Source organism: Mobula birostris, chromosome 15 (assembly GCF_030028105.1).
Source record: "Mobula birostris isolate sMobBir1 chromosome 15, sMobBir1.hap1, whole genome shotgun sequence".
Lineage (NCBI taxonomy): Eukaryota > Metazoa > Chordata > Chondrichthyes > Myliobatiformes > Myliobatidae > Mobula > Mobula birostris.
Genome location: NC_092384.1, coordinates 31,782,292 through 31,796,709, shown reverse-complemented (window position 1 = coordinate 31,796,709; position 14,418 = coordinate 31,782,292).

Below are 14,418 nucleotides of genomic sequence, written 5' to 3'. Positions count from 1 at the left end.
ATGCTCAATGTTGCGGAGCCCAAAATGTTTTGCACTTTGCAACATCTACCTTCACCACCTTTTCTGAGTGAATCTGTCAGAGCTCTTTCACAGAAGCCTGGCATCAGTTTACTTGACTCATTGCATGTGATATCAAAAATACAGCTGAGGACATTGGATACAGCACAGCTTGTGGTTGAAATCCTGGGCTATGCACTTAATTGAGCTGATCCAGCATCTTTCCAATATCTGGAAAACGACCTAAATATGTTTTGTTTAGAAGGCATAAGATAATTTCAGTCTAGCCCCATTAGTGTACATGAGCAACATAATGGAAGGAGCATTGCCACGATGTTTAACATCTAGAAGAGCTGCTGGAACAACCCAGAGGTTTCTATAACAGCATTTCACAAATCTGAGGTTTCTTCCACCTACTGGGTAAAGACAAAAAAAACAGTTACAAATTTTGCTGCTCCCACCCACCCTCATGTTTTAAACTCCTTCTGACATTGAAGTAAGTCACTAGTTCCTTCTAATTCATGGGTTAAAATGACTGAGCATCTAACATACAATACTCCAGGGATGCCTTTATCATACAGGCTACAACAGGCAACTCACTGCCACCCTCGCAGGAGTCATTAAAATGGGCATTAAATGCTGGCCTATCTAGTAGTAGCCATAGCTCAAAGAATAAAATGAACACCCTTATAAAAATGGTGTCATTGCAGAGTATTCTATCATATTCTCCTACATAAGAGGAGAAAACCAATTGCGGCTTCATTTCTTCTTCCCCAAATTCTAGGAGAAACAGTGCTATACCTAATGTACAAGTGGATTAATTATTATTCCAGTTCAAGAAGGATTGGTAGAGTAGACCACTACACATGACTGCTGAAACCTTAGTTGGGAGAACTCTGCATATTTTAGGCAAAGGTATTTAATACTGTATTTGTCTGAGCTTTACATAAAAATAACTATCTTTATTAAACCCATTTCTTATTTTTAGAAGTCTTTCTTTCGAAGGTAAAAAACCTTCCAATTCATGCAATTATCCTGAAGTTTGGAGTCCATGCAAACAAAAATATGCATTTTAATTTTGAGAAATTTTCAACAAAGGAAAATTCTATTTCCTCTAACTACTAAGCACACATAAGAAATATCCTCTAATAATGCACAACCTGGATGTTTAATATAAGCAAATCATGCACTGTTTTCCAGTGTTCATCGAGTTCACACAACTAGATATAGTGACAGATGCCAAGTCTTTTGTTCATGTGCAATGAAGTTCTCATAAAAATGATTAAAAATTGGCGCTGTATAACAAGCAGAGCTGAATTCTCATCAATTATTGTATGTACTTTTTGTTTTGTCTTTGAAAAATAGACTAAATTGGCAAAAGATAGGAAGGTGGCTGATGTCTACTGCTTCCCTACCTGAAGTCAGTGGCATCCACTCTTTAGTGTGCTGCACACTTGCTGTGTAGCCATTAGATGAAAGAATCTATACCTGTCAAACAAACTGCTAGAACTGTGATAAATTAATGATCAAAATGCTACATTCTGAAATACAGTAGCTGTGCCGTGGCTAGTTACAGCTAGACCTAGCGTTCCTAAAATGTAGCTAACATAAAAAAAATCACCATTAATGCAGTGGAAACAGAAGGAATTTTTACTGAGGAAGACAAAAGGGGCAAAGAAATACACATAGTTATTCCCTTGGCTTCTGTTTGCAGTGTGAATACTTTAGTAACCTCAGTGTATTTTTGTTTTTTTTAGAAAGTGACTTATTATTAAGCACTGCATATGGGTTTTATGGTTAAAATATGCTTATTCATACTCCTCCTGGTATGTATTAAACTTCAATAGGCATATGGAAAAGAAATTATACGAAATATAAATCTGCTTAAAAATGAGACAATACGGTTTTAGTTAGGTTCTTGCAATTCTCAGAACAGAAATCTTTCTATCAATCCATAATACGACACATCAGGCTCCTGTGCAGACATCTCTTTTTATCAGCCCCAACTACAACATATCATCTGATCATCTATTTTTTATTAAGTTCATTAAAACCATATGCAAAATTTATCAGTGTAGAGCATTATTACCTGTTGTTTCTCATAACTCCATTTTTAAGAGTAATGCTGAATGTTTATGTCAAATTTTTAAGCCATAGTAATTTCACAGCCTACTTTATGTTACTGAATTATAAATATGTATTGTAATGTATAGATCTGGATTTAACAAAGGTTCATCTGGTTTATTAATTAGTACAGTAAAGCATTCATTAGCATTTACTACAATTTACAGTTTCAGTAATATGATTTCTTTATTGCCATTTTTTTATTATTAAATGCATTCAGAAAGCCTTTCCCTTTTGTTCCTTATTAGTTCCTCACATTTATATTCAATGAATATTATTATTTATATTTTGCCTGGATTCTTTAGCGAGCTTGTAGTCAGATAACGTAATGAGGTTGCATATTTTTTTTCTGCTGAAATGGGTGGATGTTCAACTAAAACTAACCAACGTTCTGGTTGAAAAAGTCATTCTATCGTAATGATATTTTCTTCATTGAGCCAATTTACAACTGGCTTGAAGTACCTGTGATTTTTTGTTGAATAACTAATTTCCGTATTAAGCAACGAATGAAATCCTCTAGACAAGATCTGAGGCCAAAGTAGAAAGCTGAATAAAGGGAGAAAACATAATGTATGTAGAGCTGTTGTGAATGTTTCGTTGCAAATTCTGAATTCCATGTGCCCACGTACCGACTGATGGGTACAAAGTAAAATCATTAATGTGATACAATACTAACTTTACAGGATGAGCCAACAACTCATGTAAACAACAGGATGCCTTAGACCTCAGAAATGGATTTCTATTATATAATTAGTTTCTTATCTCCACTGCTGTTGGCAGTAACATCGAAATAATTAGTTTCAGTATTCAGGTGTGTTATGTTTCGTAATTCCAAAACATAGAACTATATGTACATGGTGACATATATGTACTTCAATAATAAATTTACATTGAACTTTAAAACTAATTGAAAGAAAAATACAGGAGCCAGGGATCGCTTTCAGTTTTACTTTGGTGAGGCACACACTATTGACACGTGGCATAACGACATATGCCATTCACATACTTTGGACATATAACCCATAATGAATTATTTAAACACCAAAGAATACTGAATAAAACAATATATTTACAATATTACTCAAATATTACTGAAATATTAAATACAAAACACTTCTCCCTGCTCAGCTATAGACTCCAACTCATATATATCTCAATCATATGCACAGTATACTATATAACACAACTACTATACAGACATCTACAGCATTGTAAAATTTAAATTGTCCCATTCAGGCCGAAAGATTTAATTTCTTTCTCTTGCGGGATAACATCTTTTCTGCCAAGGGGGAATCACTGTGTTTGGCAGGTGAGATTTGTGGCTGTGAAACAACCTCAGGTTCTGGGCCCTCCTCTATGGTGATTGTAGGAGTTGACTCTGGGACTGCAGGAAGTGATTCTGACAGCTATGGCCACCTTTCTTCTCTACCAATTGACTCTGTTCTCCTCAAATGATCGATGTGTCATCTCCAGATGATATTGTATCAGATGCAATTTCCAAGTATCCATATCTGATCACCTCTGTAGTCCCTCGCCAGGACTGCTTGTCCAGGAGTGGAGCATCAAACCTCTTTCTTTGAGGAGCCCTCAATTTATCTCAGCTGTTTGTCCTACATACTGCTTCTCAGATTGGGTTTGAGTGCAGATATAATATGTCTTATCGCGTGACTGAAATTCTTCCACACAAACTGTGGTCCATTGTCACTGACAAAGTGTTCTGGAACACCAGTCCTTGAGCAGCAGCTTCTCAGCACATCAACGGTGTGCGAGGCTGTAGTGGAAGCCATTGGGAATACTTCTGGCCACTTTGTATCTACATCTATTACTACCAAGAAATTTGTGCCCATAAATGGTCTGGCAAGATCTGCTTGGATGGTACAACAACTCTCAATCCTCACATAAAACAACCTCCGTAAAGGGAAAGTTCATCCCAGCAGTGGTAAAAATGGGGAGCTGGAATTTTGGCCGCACATTCCACCTATTTTTGCTGGCCATATGGACCTGAGATTGTGTAGGTCTCTTTTTCTAGTTTCCCTATGGATCATCTCTGCCATAATAAAAAGACTTTTGATTTGCATTAGGGAGAATACATCGAGGAATGTCCTCTTCTGTAAATTTTTCAGGTGTTTCCTTTCTCAAGGGTAAACGGACAATCCCTCAGCACTTCCATGATGAGTTGTCCTCTTGAATTCAATCCTCGAAGAAATAGAGCCCACCTCTGCATTTGTGCTGTTGCTGTTGGTGGAACACCCTTCTGTGGACTTGAAATGGACACTAGTGGTTGATAATCAATACTGAAGTTAACTCTCTCCCATACAAATACCGGTTGAAATGTTTTGCACCCCAAACCAGACTCAAGGCCTCTCTGTCAATCTATGTATAATTTCCCTCTGCAGCGGTAAGAGACCGTGATGCAAAAGCTGTGGGGTGTTCATTTCCATCATTCAAAAGATGTGACATGACTGCACCTATAACATGAGATGAGGCATTTCAAGCAAGCTTCACCGGATGATGTGGATCATAATGTGTGAGTACAGTGTCTGACTTCATAATTTCCTTTACCTTTTATACAGCCACTTCTCACTGCTTTGTCCATTGCCATTTCTTCCAATCTGTCATAATGAGTTCAAGAGGTCGAGCATAGTAGCAAGGTTTGGCAGGAATCTGTTATAGCAATTAAATTCTAGAAAGGACCGCAACTAACTCATCCTTTGGCCTTGGGGTACCCTCCACTGCTTGAATTTTTCAGCACACTTCTGTAGCGCTTGTCTATCAATGGCGTGACCACAGTAAGTGATCATTTTAACACTGTCTTGAGGTTTTTGAGATGTTTCTTGTCATCCTCACTAGTAATAATGATGTCATCCAGGTAACACTGAGTGCCTGGGCAGCCTTGCAGCTTGTGGTCCATAGCTTTCTGCCAGAGTGCAGGTGCAGGGGCTATTCCAAAAATAATCCTATTACAGCAATAACGCCCATTGTGAGGGTTTATGGTGAGAAGCACTTTGGACTCTTCTTCCATCTCCATCTGTGGGTAGGCCTCAGGTAAGTCCACTTTCCTCCACAAAGGTTTACAAAGATATATTTACAAAGGGTATTGATTTACATTCAGTGCTGCATTGATGGTGACCTTGAAATCACCACACATCACGACAGACCCATTTTTTCTTGACTTCTGGAATCACTGGCATTGCCTATTGACTCCACTAAACCTTGGAAAGAATTCCTTCATTTTCCATGTGATCTAGCTTACTGCCTACTTTATCACAGATGGTATAAGGAAGTGGACAGGTTTTCTAAAACATAGGTGTGGCATTTTCATTGAACACAATTTGACCCTTGAAATGTTTGAGTTTTCCAACGCCATCCTTGAGAACTGCTGTGGCATCATCCAGTACTTTTCTTAATTTGCTTTCAGTTGACTCTGTCACAGGGGATGTGGCATGCAAATGGTGAAAGCATCTCCAATCAAATTGTCATTGTCTCGGCCAATCACAGTCCAGCAATGCTGGTCCCTCTTTTTTTTAATCACATACAAGCCAAATGTGGCTTGTTGGTCATTGTATTTCAATGTTATGCTTGCCATTCCCACAGTTGTATTCTTTTCTCTAGTACAAGTTCCTAGTTAGATATCTGGAGGTTTCAGCTCAGTATCTTTGAAATGCCGTTCAAACTCGTTTTGTGCAATGACTGAAACAGCTGAGCCAGTGTCCAACTCCATTTTAATTACAAACCCCATTTCAAGAAAAGTTGGGATATTTTCCAAAATGCAATAAAAACAAAAATCTGTGATATGTTAATTCACGCGAACCTTTATTTAACTGACAAAAGTGCAAAGAAAAGATTTTCGATAGTTTTACTGACTAACCTTATTGTATTTTGTAAACATACACACATTTAGAATTTGATGGCTGCAACACACTCAACAAAAGTTGAGGCAGAGTTAAAATAAGATTGAAAAGTGCAAGAATATTCAAGTAACACCAGTTTGGAAGACTCCACATTAAGCTGGCTAATTGGCAGCAGGTGAGGTGTCATGACTGGGTATAAAAATAGTGTCCATCAAAGGCTCAGTCTTTGCAAGCAAGGATGGGTCGTGGCTCACCCCTTTGTGCCAAAATTCGTGAGAGAGTTGTTAGTCAGTTCAAAAGGAACATTTCTCAATGCAAGATTGCAGAGAATTTAGGTCTTTCAATATCTACAGTACATAATATTGTGAAAAGATTCAGAGAATTCAGGGACATCTCAGTGCGTAAAGGGCAAGGTCGGAAACCACTGTTGAATGCACGTGATCTTCGAGCCCTCAGGCAGCACTGCCTAAGAAACTGTCATGCTACTGTGACAATTATAGCCACCTGGGCTCGAGAGTACTTCAGAAAACCATTGTCACTCAACATAGTCTGTTTCTGCATCCAGAAATGCAACTCGAAACTGTATTACGCAAGGAGGAAGCCATACATCAACTCTATGCAGAAACACCGGCGAGTTCTCTGGGCCCGAGCTCATCTCAGATGGACCGAAAGACTGTGGAACCGTGTGCTGTGGTCAGATGAGTCCACATTTCAGCTAGTTTTCAGAAAAAACGGGCGTCGAGTTCTCTGTGCCAAAGATGAAAATGACCATCCAGGTTGTTATCAGCGAAAGGTGCAAAAGCCAGCATCTGTGATGGTATGGGGGTGCATCAGTGCCCACGGCATGGGTGAGTTGCATGTATGTGAAGGTACCATTGACTCTGAGGCATAGACAGAGACATATGTTGCCATCAAGGCGACGTCTCTTCCCGGGACGTCCCTGCTTATTTCAGCAGGACAATGTCAGACCACATTCTGCACAGGCTTCAACAGCATGGCGTTGTAGACACAGAGTGTGTGTGCTTGACTGGCCTGCTGCCAGTCCAGATCTATCTCCTATTGAAAATGTATGGCGCATCATGAAGAGGAGAATCAGACAACAGAGACCATGGACTGTTGAGCACCTGAAATCTTATATCAAGCAAGAATGGACAAAATTTCTAATTGCAAATCTACTACAATTAGTATCCTTAGTTCCAAAACGATTAAAAAGTGTTATTAAAAGGAAAGGTGATGTAACACAATGGTAAACACGCCTCTGTCCCAACTTTTGTAGAGTGTGTTGCAACCATCAAATTCTAAATTTGTGTAGGTTTACAAAATACAATTAAGTTGGTCAGTAAAACTATTGAAAATCTTTTCTTTGTACTTTTGTCAGTTAAATAAAGGTTCACGTGAATTAACATAGCACAGATTTCTGTTTTTATTGCATTTTGGAAAATATCCCAACTTTTCTGGAAATGGGATTTGTAATTTCCCATTCATTTCTCGTGTAAAGCATATTGACTGTCACTTGTTAGTTTTCACTTTGTAAATCTGAAGGCTGCACAATCCTGGGTCACTCTCATCGTTATTGTATTTTTCATCAACAGCATGCGGACTAGTACTCTTTTTGGAACTGCAACTCAAACTTTTATCTTTTTCTTTTCCTTGTGCAGTCCATTTATTTTTATCTGCCCAACATACTGTTTGTATGTATCCTTCTTTGTTGCATTTTCTGCAAGTTCCACCTTTAAATTTGCATTGGTCTGGTGTATGTGCGACCCTGCCACAACAGTAACACAACTTGTTTGGCCTGGCTGGTTTCTGTCTAGACATTACATTTTTGTTCATGCTCATTTTCATTCATGACTGCAACTCAATAGCTTCTCTGGCTGCTGTTTCTACATACAGCAATTTCAACTGTTAGGAGCCATTTTTGAATACCCTTTTATAAGATTCCACAAAATAAATAATCTCTCAGTGCATCAATAAGCCCATTACTGAATTGACAATGCTCAGACAATTTCCTCACTTCAGCTACGTAAGCTGAAATGAACTCTCCTTCTCTTGGATTCCACTTATGAAACCTAAAGTGTCTTGCAATCATCAGTGGTTTCTGTTCTAAACATTCCTACATTACAGTCATGATATCAGCAAAGCTCATTTCATGTGGTTTGGTTGAAGCAGTCAAACCTTTAAGTAAACTGTATGCTTTTCCAGCTATTACATTCATCAAAAGTAACATCTACTTTTCATTGACCATTTCATTTGCTTCAAAACGTTACTTCATTCATTCAGTAGATGTCCCCCATGTACCTGTTGTGCAATCAAATTCACCTATCTTTATGATGCAGCCAGGTGTTTCTGCTTTTTATTAATTTATTTTTACCATCACCCAGCACTCACTGTTTATAGGCCCGTGAATTTTGTCTGTTTTCTAAACCAAAGTGTCTTTCTCCCCATTTGAAGAAAAAAACGTGCTGCACTTTTTTTTATAAACTCAAACATTTCGCTGCACTTCAGGTTCAGTAGGCAGTCATCTCACGTTTGTTTTAAAACTTACTCATCGCCAGTTGTGTTTTGTAACTCCCAAACATAAAACCAATTGAGAGAAAAGCACGGGAGCCGGGGATAACTTGTGTACATTTTAGTTTTACTTTTAGTGAGGCGCTCACTTATTATGTGGTGGCCTAATGACATATGCCATTCACATACTTCATATATATAACCTGCAATGAGTTATGTAAACAACAAAGAATGCTTAATCAAATAATATATGTACAATATTACTGAAATGCTACTGAAATATTAAATGCACCACAAGGTGTAATTATATTTCTTTATAGCCATAATATTTCTGGTAAATGAATATAACATGCGTTGATGATACAGGCAATAACATACTATAAGATAACTAGTTAATAACCAAGGTACTAATAGTTATTTGTGAAACACATTGGGCTTAGTATTCATTTTAGATGGCGATTAACTAAGAACTTGTTAGATTTGAAGATATTCAATATAGCTATTTCAGGTTCCAAACATGGTTCCAATAATCATTAGTATGGGAATCCAGCCCTTTACTGCTAAGCTACAGTGACACCTTTTCTTGAGCCTTTTATTGTGTTCATCAAATCATCAAAATGACATGTGAATAATGGTTAATGGAACTATTCCAATTTGGGCACTCAGCATGCAGCACAAGTCAAGTGTATCAATCAGATGAAAAGTAAAACACTCTTTCCTCTGCAACTATGGCTTTAATTCTAACTTTAGAAGAACATATTTTACTTCACCACAGTGACCTTTTCTCTTTCGTTTTTCATATGAGCCTGTGGCCTCCCTGAGTGAAATTACCTTTTTACTCCTGAATCAGCTTTGTACTGAATGTCCACATACTGACTGATGTCAGACTGCCCCAAACTCATTTTAGATAACATTCACCAACTGACAATTTTCATCCCATCAATCTAATTCCAGAAGTGAGAGGTTAAAGGCCAGCATGATAATTACCCCCTTTAAGTGTCTTTCCAGGTCTAAGATCAACAGCATTCCACTGCTACTGGTCTCTGAGATTAGCTTGTCCTTTCAATATGTTACAGCACTGACAATCAGGCAACAGTACTTTAGCCAATACTGTACTCAAAAATTTGGCTTGTGCTGACTAGAAGAGTGTGTATGGGTGCATCAGTATACAATAGGAATGTTTGGGACTGTTAATGAATTCATTTGTACAATTGCACGACTGACGCATAATTTGAAGTAAATATTATTTGAACTGTACACATTTATGAAAAACATATTTATCATAGTTTTCATGCTCATAAGACCATAAGACATAGGAGTAGAATTAGGCCATTCAGCCCATCGAGTCTGCTCTGCTATTCCATCATGGCTATTTAGGAGGTAATTATTAATTAGGTGATCTGTGGGTTATCCCTGGTTCCTCTGTTCACACAAACAGCTTCAGCTGCAGGCCATCAGAAGCATTACATCACCAGTTATCCTGCGGTTCTAACCTATCAGCGTCCTCCTTCTTTTTCTATGTTTGCACTTTAAATTTTGCAAGTTATATATATCTTTAGTCTCTTAAATTATTAACATATCTGTATATTTTATTATATAATACATCTTTCAATTGGATGGCCCTTTGTGTATGTTGTCTTTTGTTAGCACATCCATGCAATCTTAATTGTGAACATTTAAGGCTGTTTTTAGATTAATACACCTTGCTAAATCAGTACACTGTTTATTTTCAATATAAGTGCTACTGCAAAGGTAGCAACTGAGAAGGTGTGACTTCCTGGAGATCACACCACATGAAAGACTTCTAATACATTATTGATTGGCTCTTCAGGAGAATGGCACTCAAAAGGAGACAACTGATTTCTACATGATCTATTTTACTTTTTTATGTATCGGTCTGTGACTGAACAATCAGATGCTGTCAACCACGGAAGTTATGAAAGTAAGATCGGCCTTTGCAAGTTTTATTCCAAGCCAGAATATGTTTTCTATTGACTTCAGTCGGTCACTTTGTAAAAAGTGTATCCAGTTTGCTATGAGCCTGGTTTTGGCATAGGCAAAGAGTGTTTTCGTATTAATGGCGTTTGTTTTATTCGTACAGCAGCATCCATTGACAAGTACTCCTTGAAGCTACAGCCACAGAGGCATCGTAAAAAGCAGGAATCTTGGCATTAAAATACTAAATTAAATTACTGCAGATGTTGGAGATCTGAAATAAAAACAGAAATACTAGAAGCACTCAGCAGGTCAGGCAGCATTGGAAAGAAAAACAGAATTAATTCTTTAAGTCTTTGAGTTTTTGTCAAATTGGAATATTGTTAGCCTGAAGTTGCAGGGAAAGGGTGAAGAGAAGGAAAAACAAAAAGTAACCATGACAGCATGGAAAGACAAAGAAACAACTATGTCTAGTAGGAGGTTAGTGGAATTATGGGAAAAGTGAAGAAACAAAAGATAAGTCTAAAGAAAATGTAAATGAAATATTGGAATCATTATCGGACACTGCTGACCTAATTTTCATCCAGGAATCACCTATGGGGCAGAGAGATCAGATTTGGAAAGGATAGACAATTGGAATTTTACAGTTACTACTGTGGGCTTAACAAAATTATTCGACAAAGCAGTAGCCACCTTTTCTGCAGTATACAAGAGAGAATAACATCAGCAACAAATACAGTTGTACATAAAAGGAAACATATTACACTTTGTTTCCCCCCAAAAGACTGCTGCAGTCTCTGGATATTAGGATGTGAAGAGTTAAAAGAGTTAGCATTAGTAGGGAAAGATGGGTTCGGAAGCTAGGGGGTGTTGCTAATGCTTAAGAAATGAACTAAAATATTGAAGGGCTGGTCCGTACAGAATGTTGAAGGGAGAGAAGAAGTGTTTGATGATGGTATCACACTGGATGTGCCAGAAGTGGCGGTGGATAAACTGTTGCATGGTGAAGTGAAAAGCAAGGATAAGTCAAACTTTACATCAAGGTTAATATCAATTATGGAGGAGGAGATTTTTTAGCTGAGGTAAACACTGGCTATTGGAAGGTTCCATCCTCAGAATGATGGAAATGATGGATAAAGACACTGGGAAAATGGAGTAGAGTCTTTATAAGAAGTGAAATTGCAGGAAATTCAGTTGACTTCCAAAGCTATCTTGTCTGTATTTCCTTCCAGCTCCTGCTTGTTCAGCAAAATTATATTATTTTTGCTTAAAATTCAATTTTATATGCATTCCTACACATTGTTAACATTTTCTTTGGATTCAGAAGATTTTATTTCTGATTCCATTTTCTAGCATCTATCTTACAACCACGAATAAATTAGGTAGGATAGAAACTTCTCCTGATGTTCTTGTATCTCTGAGCAGCACACACAAAATGCTGGAGGAACTCAGCAGGTCAGGCAGCACCTATGGAAAAAAAGAGCAGTCAATGTTTCAGGCCAAAACCCTTTGGCAGTACTGGAGAAAAAAAGCTGAGGAGTAGATTTAAAAGGAGGGAGGAGGGGGAGAGAGAACTACGAGGTGATAGGTGAAACCTGGAGGGGGAGGGATGAAGTAAAGAGCTGGGAATTTGATTGGTGGGAGAGACAGAAGGCTTTGGAAGAAAGAAAAGAGGAAGGAGCACCAGGGGAGGCAATGGATGGCAAGGAGATGAGGTGAGAGAGGGAAAAGGGTTGGGAAATGGGGAGAAGGGGTTGCTGGGGGGCATTACCAAAAGTTTGAGAAATCGACTTTCATGTATCAGGTTGGAGGTTACCCAACCTGATACATGATGGAATATAAGGTGTTGTTCCCCCAACCTAAGTGTGGCCTCATCACGACAGTGGAGGAGGCCATGGATGGACATATCGGAATGGGAATGGAAAGTGGAATTAAAATGGGTGGCTACTGGGAGATCCTGCTTGTTCTGGCAGATGGAGTGTAGATGCTCGGTGAAACGGTCTCTCAATCTACTTTGGGTCTCCCCATTGTACAGGAGACCACACCGGGAGCACCAAACACACTATATGACCCCAACACACTCACAGGTGAAATGTCGCCTCACCTGGAAGGACTGTTTAGGGCCCTGATGATGGTGAGAGAGGAGGTGTAGGGGTAGGTGTAGCACTTGTACCGCTTGCAAGGATAAGTGCCAGGAGGGAGATCAGTGGAGAGGGGCAAGTGGACAAGGGAGTCATGTAGAGAGTGATTCCCGTGGAAAGCAGAAAGTGGGAGTGAAGGAAAGATGTGCTTGGTGGTGGGATCCCGTTGGAGGTGGCGGAAGTTTCGGAGAATGGTGTGCTGGATGCAGAGGCTGGTGGGGTGGTAGGTGAGGATGAGGGACCTTATCCCTGGCAGGGTGGCAGGAAGATGGGGTAAGAGCAGATGTGCATGAAATGGAAGAGATGTGGTTGAGGTGATTGATGGTGGAGGAAGGGAAGCCCCTTTCTTTGAAAATGGAAGACATCTGTTTTGTTCTTTGACCATGTTCTTGTAACTCCATTTATTTTGGAGATGTTCCTCAGTATATCCCCTGCATTTAGAGTACACTTATCCCAAAGCTGACATTTAACAGAGTAAACAAGTTTTGCCAGAGGTTTTCGTTACTATCATTTTGCAGGACAATGCTTAGGGAGGTGGTTGGTCTGTCGGTTGTCAAATGAGGATTAATTCATCAACTTCCCACAATCCAGTTCGTGCATCAATAATTTACCTGCCACTGTCCTGTGGACAAATCTATTCTGATTAGTTATACTATTTATTTAAAGCTCACACTATTAAATTCTGACAGATATGAGCCAAATGACTCTTGCCTGTAAACCCAAACATTATGGCCTCAAATCCAATGTGAAGTTATCAACAGAAAGGTGTAGGCTGAGGCTCCAGTACAGCACCATAGGAGGTAATTTTTTTTTTACACAAGATAACAGGTCTGCTGTCACTAAAGGAGGTCAAGCTTTTTACAGCAGTATTATGCACAGAAGCAGTAAAGTTTCCATTTCTCATCCTACAATTTATCCTTCGATCAGCAATACTAAACTAGATTTTCTGGTAATTATCTCATTATTGTTTATGAAAACTTCCTGTTTGAAAATTGGATACCATGTTTCCCCCAACCACAATAGTGGTTAAATTGAAAGCCTTCTTGACTGACGTAAGACATAAAAGGGATGAGAAAGATAATATGTAAAAACAATATTGTTTTGAAAATATTGGACAGGCCTCTGTGCTATGGAGTAACCTTGCCACAGAGTTAATATTCCAGAAGTACTTTGTATTACTTCGAATGCTGTTAGACTGCCTCCACATTTCTATGTAATATGGCATTTAATCTTCTGTAATGTCACAGTAATTAAAATGCACAGGTTGCTAACATTTCTAAATTGATTTGCTACCTTGCAATGCATGTTGTATATGTTTAATATTGCATCTTTCTGCTGAGACAGAACAACTGAGTGCAGGATTGTTTATTACAGTTGAGGTGCTTTCATCAATAATGCATCACCAATCATCTCAATCAGTGGACCTAAGGTCCCTGATACAATTATTTTTAAAAATTTGCCCAATATCAATATCAACAATAGCAAGATCAAGCAGTTAGTCTGGAGCACATTGACCTTCCACATTATCTTCTAAAATGAATCATCTGCTATCTCCATCACTCTCTCAGATAATGGATTCAAATCACACTGTATTTTTCAGATGGAAACAGTTTGCTAATCCTGCAACCTTAGCATCATACTGAAAGCTATCCTCCCTACTAAGGGGAATAGTTTCTGATACATATCCAGAGCAACTAATTCTCCTGTTAAACAAATCTCATCACTCTGCTTCACTACAAACCAATCCTCACAACTACAACTCCACCCTCACCTGCCATCTCCCACCTTGCCTCTTCCATATGATTCTTATCTGCTGAAGAATTCATGATAATGGAAGGATCTAATATTTTACTGTAAGGTTT